Source organism: Clupea harengus, chromosome 12 (assembly GCF_900700415.2).
Source record: "Clupea harengus chromosome 12, Ch_v2.0.2, whole genome shotgun sequence".
Classification (NCBI taxonomy): Eukaryota; Metazoa; Chordata; class Actinopteri; order Clupeiformes; family Clupeidae; genus Clupea; species Clupea harengus.
This window is the reverse complement of record NC_045163.1, coordinates 18,808,826-18,817,989: the sequence shown is the minus strand read 5'-3', so window position 1 is coordinate 18,817,989 and position 9,164 is coordinate 18,808,826.

Below are 9,164 nucleotides of genomic sequence, written 5' to 3'. Positions count from 1 at the left end.
ATTGGTGGCCCTTTGCAGTTGTTCCACTTTTTAGCTTAAATCATTTCAGCAAACAACCTTTAACTAGTTTAGAAATAAAATATCAGGCAGTGGAGCAATGGAGGGCAACTTGCAAGTGGCTTCACACCAGTAAGATCAAACTCTATTTTTATGGTGCTGATCATTAAACAAGGTTTATATCCCACGGGTGTCCCTAATGTCAGCTCTTCCCTTATCTTAATAGTATATCATGCACACAGAGTGGTGGCAAAGACATCAAACAAAAATTAAAGCATAAATTCTTATCTCACATGGGGAAAAAAAGCAAATATTGAATGTTCAAGCAGCCCTTAGGATGGATATCGAGGGATTTGGATTTATTTACTTGGTTATTTATGCCCTCGTTTTAATTTATTTTGCTGTGATTGGGGGTGGCAGTGATTTCCCAGAGTAATCCAAAAAAGCAAAATAACAAAAAAAAAACATCACCACCAGGGAATCAGGGAGTCAAAAAGGCTCTGTAAGTGACTGTGAGGTACACTGAGTGTGAGGCACACTGTTTCTTACTGAATAACCAGATAGCTTTCAAAAACATTTACACTAACTACACCCTGGGAGCTTAAGGCTTCTGTTATGTTATGTCACTACAAGAGTAATGCATCCAGGCCATAACAGTATTATATACTCACACATCAACTGAGGATCAGAATTTTTGAATCAAGTCCACAAGACATCATCATCAAGCTTGAAGTCACAGGTCACAGGTCAGAGGTCAGTTTCAAAACCTCTATACCTGGGCCTCATGAAAATGGAGAAACACATAGAGGGGCCTAGAGCAGGATAGCAGAAGCTGAGGGCAGGAGCCAGGGACGGGGTACAGGACCAAGGAGAGGGCTTGTGTGTGGGATGAGTGGGGTGAGTGGGGTGGGGTGGGGGGATGAGGCGGGATGATCCCTCTCTCACACCCCCGTCTGAATTCATCAGCGTTATGAAGCCTGCAGAGCGTGGGTGAGCACTAAAGCATGTGGCGGCCACTAATGAAGCAATAAAAGTCACGGCAGGAGTGTGAGTGCGTGTGAGTGTGTGTGTGTGTGTGTATGTGTGTGAGGGTGTGTGTGCATGTATGTGTGTGTGTGTGTGTGTGTGTATGTGTGTATGTGTGTGTATGCATTTATTTATATGAAGAGTATGGAGGGGACATTGCAGTGGGGTGGTGTGGAGGTGGAACCATTTGCCAATGAGAGGTTTAAGTCAAGTGTGTGTGTGTGTGTGTGTGTGTGTGTGTGTGTGTGTGTGTGTGTGTGTGTGTGTGTGTGTGTGTGTGTGTGTGTGTGTTTACATATCTGTGTAAATGGAGAGAACTGCGTAGGAAGGACGTAAAGCCAGTTTCACCAGTAAAAGGAGATAATTGAGCTGCTTCGACCCAACATCTGCCCAGTTTAGAGAGCAGACAAAGTGAGAGAGTCATAACGCCCTTCACAGGGAGTCCAGTGAGCAGTGTGTGTAGAGGGACACAGAAGGTAAGAGAAGGAAGGAATGACAAATAGGAAAGGAAAAGGAAGGAGACAGATAGAATAAGAGAGAGAGAGAGAAAGAGAGAGTCTAAAAGTGACATTACATTAACTCATTTTAAGATTTCCACCACATCAGTACAATCCCATTATTACTTACTCAAATGCTGAAAAAACAGGTCTTCTAACATATTGCCAAACACTAGTGTAGGCCAGCCATAATAACATGCCGATGCCTAAACTTAACTCTGTCTCTCCACTGTTCTCCCTCACCATTCTCAGCTTCTCCCTGTAGTCCTCTGCCCCTGCCCTTTGCCTACAACCTAGTCCAGGCCATCCTCACTGATACCTACATTACCCATGGTACCACTGTGTTCCCCCAGTCGGCCACTCATTAAATCAGGGAAGTGATTTGTCGATGTCAGGCCAGGCCCACGAAACCTATCCCAGGTGCCCCGCAGAGGAGAGTGGAGTAAGGGGGCAGCCATGGTTCTGTTGCCCCCAGGAGGGTGGGGGGCAAGGGGGCATCTTACAGTCTGGTAGACAGCTTGTGTGTGTCTCCCAGTGGCAGCTGGAGCAGGCCCCCCCCCCACAGCCGAAAGCGTGCCCACGACCCCCCATCATTCAGTAATACCTCGATGATGGGTTAACATTGAACCCTGATCCCTAAATGCAAAGGGAAAACGAAAACACACCTTTCTCTCCAGACATCGTTCAGCCTCTTCTAGAGAGGCTCAGGGTGGTACACGTGCAAATGTGTGGAAAAGATCATGAAGACATGTACGCCTCAATATAATATACAGTGTGTGTGTGTGTGAGTATGTATACATCTGCTCTCAATATACATAATTATAACAGCATTTTAAAGGCACTTTAATCAAATAGGGAAAAGGTGGAAACATTGGTTTGGTTTATTCTGCACATGGCGCCATAGCTGGTGCTGACTGCTAAATGCTAAATGCCATGTCTGTGCATTTAGACTGACAGGAAAGACAATCTTGGTTGTGAATATTAATGGCAGGTGTAACATGAAATGAAATTCTGTTTCAACGTCACATTAATACTGCACCACGCAACTCTTTCATGTGTGCATAGTGCGTCATTGGCAGATGTTATCCATATTTGTCGAGTTCATTATGGTTAACTCCACAACCCCATTCTGTGTTCTATAAACTGCCAGTTAAGCTGCCTTCTTGTCAGGCAGGTGCTCTCCAAAATATGAATCAGATTTGCTAGTGTCAGATGTAGGATTTTAACCAGGTATGACATAATCTTGGAGGACATAAGTGCAGGGAAGACATATTCACATTTAGTCACTTGGATTAAATGTTGCATTACTGCCGAGTGCAAGGGCAAACATGAAACACAATTCACAACACGTATTTCAAACACTTCCATTTGTATACAACTATATCTCAGTTAAAGAGGCAAACAAAAACACAACAGACGGCACGGTGCTAGATTGATTGCGTAAACTTGTAAAATACAATACAACAAACAGAGAAAGATGTGAACAGTTTATGGCTTTTGGAGTGAACGGGGGTGCGGAGGAAAACAGGACTGGTTAGGTAGAGATATCGTATGGCAGGAAATAGGTTACACGCCTGTTGGTGTTAGTTTAGCTGGCCTTAAAGTGAACCGGAGAAGGATGCTGTGTGAATAAGTGTCAGCTATCTGCAGCACTCTAGTTGGCCTAATTCACTGCTCTAGATACGTGCAGTTAGGTGGAAGAGCAGAGGGGTTGCAGCCTATGACTTTCACACATTATCATCGTACCCGTCGCACCCCCTGCAGCGCTGCCGCAGGACAGTTGCCCTCTGAGGTAGTGTTGAGACACCGTCTTTTAACAATGACAGACACAGGGCACAGAGGACAGGGGTGGAGGTTGGGTTGAACTGGGCTAGGTTGGGCTGGGTTGAGCCGGGTTGAGTTGGGTTGGACTGGAGGAGGCGCTGGGCTGCAGATGTGCCAACTCTTGTGCCCCCCTGTCCCTGTCCCTGTCCCTGTCTCCGCAGCGCTGGGTTGATGGATGGTTGGCGCTCAGTGTCTCTACCCTCTAGCCTGCCTCCCCATTGGCCCCACTGCTTGTCCCCTCGACCGCTCCGAGCAGATGTCTTCAGTGAACTCTGTCAAGAATTATAAAACGCACCGGGCCGATGACGCAGCCAGGGCTCGGAGGAAAGCATGTGTGTGTGGGCGGTGGAAGGCCAGGGATGTAAAACAGAAAATGGCGTGCTTCTTCAGCTTCAATCAGTTTCTTCCAAAATTGAAATTTGAGCGTTGATGTTTGAATTTGCTTATCTAGAGTGAGGTGAAATTATTGTAAAAAGGCGAACATTGATTTGACATTGACATTGAGTTATGAAATCAAATCAAATCAAATCAAATCAAACTTTATTCATACCAGGAGGTAACACAATGCGCTTCACAGAAGGAAATTCTGTGTTAAGTTATGGAACATTGTTATTGAAAAAAAAAAAATTCAGAAGGATATTGCGGCTATATAGGAGATCTTAGAAGCTTCCCCAGTGTAAAACTTTAGTGACAGATGCAGGAGGCCAGAGTGTCCTTCTGCCAGGTTGGCCATGTCAAGTCATGTATGTCTCACCTTGGTGAATGACAACGATGTACCAGTGTCAGAATTAGAATGAACTGTATACGCACAAGCACAGGCATGCACACACACACACACACACACACACATTTTTATCACAAAACCTGTCCATACATGCCCAAAGAAGTAACAAGCCCAAAGAAGCATATACAATATGTCCTTCAAGACAGCAGAGTACTATCAGCCCCATACCTGAAAACAAGAATAACAACAACAAAGGTTAGGAGTTCGTGTCCATCTCCTCACTGACCACTCTGTGGAGAGTCTGCCTACACAACAGTCTGGGGTTTTGGTTTCCCAAAAGTATAGCAATTTATATAGTTGGAACCATGCAGTTGCAATGCAAGTGTTTCCCAAACCATAGCTGGAACTATCGAGGTAACTACATTGGAAACTTATATAGTATGAACCATCATTAAAGCTAGGGGAGGCAATGTTGGAGAAACCAGCAAGAGTTAACAAAGTTTTGAAGGTATACAACTGAAAAAATCACTTCCTTCAGGCTTCCCTCCAAAGCCACTCCTTCAAAACACATGAGCACACTGCCTGACTACTGCTGGAGGGCGAGTCAACGAGAGAGAGAGAGAGAGAGAGAGAGAGAGAGAGAAAGAGAGAGAGAGCGAGAGAGAGAGAGAGCGAGAGGGAGAGGGAGAGAGAGAAAGAGAAAGAGAGAGAGAGCCAGAGAGAGAGAAAGAGAGAGAGAGAGCGCACTCAGGGTTGGGGACAGGAGGACAGGGAATTATCATCGCTAACCATATCCAACTACCTTATGTCTCATTCACATGTCTCCACCATGTTCAAAATACATTCATCTCAAAAAGAGGAAAGGCTTTGGACCAGTTAGCTACTTTCTCATTTCCATGTGCAGTCCCTGGGCAAGTGACGCGCACAATAACAGAGCAAAACCTAACATCACCACTGCAAATAGGCCAACATCCTATTCCTAAACACGCAGACATACACAGATGCACACATACACACACAAACACACAGACACTTCAATGGAATAAACACAGAACATCTATCTATCTATCTATATATAAGAATATAACAGAATATAAAAATCACAGTATTACATGTACATATATCCAAAATGATAAAAACGGTTTATCTGAAGTACTGGCATTATGAATAATCGTATGCACTAAATGGACGTCTGAATACAAAATTGAGTTGTCAAAGCTTAACATTTTATATTTAACAAGTATATCACAATGGTGATACTGTCGTGATTTCCTGTCCAGGACTTTAAGTGCTTGTTTGTGTAGTGTCCTAATAGGTTTATAGATGGTCTTGCTTGCCTGTGACCAACATGATGAAAATGATAAGTTAATAATAATAATCATCATCATCATTCTTAAAACTACAAAAACAGGCAAATAAGATTCATCACCACATTTGTACAATTCCCTGTTCAAAGCCCATATAGAGACTATAGATAAACATGAGATAAATACTCTCAAAAACACTTGCTTACAACTATAATGCTGACACCCGCAAACATATTCACAGACAGATTACATAAAATGTTCATGTCAACAAAGCTACATAGTCTACTAGCTTAGGTAACATTAGCATTGGGTAAATACATAAGGTACCTACATAAGTGGCAGGCTACATAGTTCAGAAAAATAACAAATTCTCCCCAAAACAAAACAAACCAGATAATTACCTGCCCAAAACATATACAACCATGGTGTCACTTTTCAGGCCCTTCAACTCCCTCAGTTGTTACCATCATTACCTCCTGATCCGTTTGGGGCTATGTTGGATTGGAGAGCTAGGTTATAGCTCATTATGCTAACTGCCACACCAACCACTACAAATCAACAACTGCCTGGCTTCATGTACCTGTGGTGGGTGCTTTTACTGAACTGTCAAGCTTGGCTTCTGGAACCCTTTATCTCTTTTGCTGCCCGTGGACTTCTGTGGCTGAGTGGTCAGGTGACTGTCAGCCAGACTGAGAGGAGGAAGCATGTTGGATCACTGTGCCTGTGCAACTCTCGTAACCCACATATCAGACTGTGCTTTTTAATTTGTGTCACAGAGTTTGTGTTTGTTAATCATGGAGGCCTATCAGTACACAGGCCTATCGGTACACAGCACTATCGGTATACAGCCCTATCGGTACACAGCCCTATCGGTACACAGCACTATCGGTATACAGCCCTATCGGTACACAGCCCTATCGGTACACAGCACTATCGGTACACAGGCCCATCGGTACACAGGCCCATCGGTACACAGCACTATCGGTATACAGGCCCATCGGTACACAGGCCCATCGGTACACAGCACTATCGGTACACAGCCCTATCGGTATACAGCCCTATCGGTATACAGGCCCATCGGTACCTACATAGCCCTATCGGTACACAGGCCCATCGGTACACAGGCCCATCGGTACCTACATAGCCCTTGTGGTTCTCCTCCACCATTGCCACCGGGCATTGTGCTATGGAAAATCGCATTCCTATACTGAGGTACAGACACCGACCTTCCAAATCTCTTCGAAATCACAATGCTTGTCTACGGCGACTGCCAACAGCACAGCACAGCTTCCCAGAACAGTCTGCTCTCCGCTTCCCAATGCCTGTCTTCTGCATGCATTCTGTGAAGCACTATGGCTTCCAAAAAGGTGCTATAGAAATCAAATATATTATTATCAAAAAAGAAAAGAAAAAGAAAGAAAAGCCACACCGATGTTGAGTTTATAGTTTGACCTCCTGCTTTATCCAACCTCATTTTGGTTGTAGCCTTTTCTACTTCTGTCTTTCTTTTCTTGTTTTGTTTAGCAGTGCAGGCTGTTGTAGGGATCGGTTGAAACTACAAATTATGGCTGCACTCTCTCAGCCATTCTTGTGCGACTAGCTTGCCAGCTTGAGCAATATGTCTGCCTAGCCTTGTGGAAGACTCCGGTCACGCGCAATGAGTGCATGGGCAGAGTGTACGCAGGTAGGCTGGTAGGTAGGTAGACCAGCAAGAAGGCCATCCAATCATTTCATTCGGGCCGATTGAAATGCTTGAACTGTTGAACAGTTGTAACATGCTTCTGAGCTCCTGTCTAACATAATGCAATGAAACTCACAGACAACATGTGTGATGGTGTCACACTACCTTAAAAATTTCATCAGTGTGTCTCTTGTGTCTCAAGTTATAGACAGAAGTCGTTCTGTGGGGCAAATATGTAACTTTTTGGACTTTGACTGCACAATTGATGCATTTTGATAGGAGCACAACTAACAGGTGGTTCTGGTCAGTGATTTCCGATCTACATGGTAGTAAAATTATTAGCTGCATGTGTTATATTTACATTATTTTTATCAACTTTTCGGGGAAGTCGGCTGGGGATAATTATAACATGCATTACATACAATCGGTGCAAGTGAAATAGGCCACCTTCTTTTGTGAAATTGTGAAACCCTTGGTCTGTAAGTAACTCTCTCGCTGGCATTTTGAAAACAAACGCTGTTAAGACTACAATTTACAGAGAAGCCCTAATCCACCACTGTTTAGGTTTGAATAATGCATGGCTGTTGCCCGTACATTTTATAAACATGGGGACAGTCGTAACAAAAGCACTAATTGCAATTAGGTGAAAATTAGAAAAAAAGCAAGGCACATATACTTGACATAGTGAAGTAAATATAGAGACAAGAAGTGTACATAGCATATATATGCTAAAATAAAAGCAGTCACTTCTGCCAATTGTTTTGCAACAAGGCAAAACAAAATGTGTTACAACTGCCCGATCTTTCCTAGTTCAAACTACAGCTCTCCACGTGCGGTTACAAGCTTAGTTCCACATGCTTCATGTCTAAGATGTCACTGATGTCACTGATGTCAGTTATTGGTGTCCACATTAATCATTTATTAACGTATTCCCATTCCTGGTTTATATTTGACGTTGTTAACTGCCTACTTATAATTGCCAAATACACCATTAAAATGCCCACTTAGAAAGGAGCAAGCAATGTGAATCCACACACCTGCAGACAATAATGCGAGAAGCTGCATCTCTGCCCAGTCAGTTGATGATATGTAGCCTATTATATTACTATTCTAGTGTTGTAGGGAGGGATTATGGTGTATGCTTCACATAGACCAAGTAATAGAGGATTAGTACGATAATTATGCACTCTAAAAACCTACTTCAAACTGGATTTGAACCCTTAACTACCTAGCTCCAACCTGTAGATGAAAGCTAATATGCACCTCAGCCACAAAGTTGACAAAAGTATTGTGTTTATTTGTAAACACCAGAATAGACAACTGTTCAACGTAAATATGTAAAAGCTTGTAAAAGTTAACTGAATGCAGACAGCAATTTTACGAGATAAGCGTAACAACTTAATCTGCAAGATGACCTAGGAATTTGGAAAAAAAGATTCATGGTTGAACTTGAGGTACCCCAAGTCTCAGTGAGTTTCCCCTCATTAAAATGTATAGGTGTGCCAGTCCAGTTTTTTTTTGGGGGGGGGACTACAGGTGTTAGTTTAACGATTCATCGTACCCCTGTGTGTGCAGGATCAAGTGACACATACATTTCCCATTTTGTCTGTTTCCATACAATACCAAAATAAGATATTGTATAGATTCCCCCCTGTGTAATATGATATTTCTGATGTGCTGCTTTTTCAATGCAGACTTGTTTTTATATCATGCCTACAGAGCTCATTGAATTGAATTGAGTTGAATTGAGGGAGTGATGGGATACAGAGAGAGAGAGAGCGAGAGAGAGTGAGAGAGAGAGAGAGAGAGAGAATGGGATACAGAGAGAGAGAGAGAGAGAGAGAGAGAGAGAGAGAATGGGAGAGGGGGGGGTGGCTGCATGATGGATTTAATCACAAGTAGTTTGCAGAGCCAGTCAGCTGGGTCAGTTCTTGCGGCTGGGCCCTTCCTCGGAGGTCTGAGCGGTGTGGACAGCCCGCTCCGTTTGAGGGGAAACACTCAAAGAGGAGCCCCAGCTCCAACTCCCCTGCTGGCCACCCCCTGGAGAGGAAATAAGGGAGGAGTGGAGGGAGAAAAAAAATGAAGGAATGAAAGAGAAAAAGTGAAAG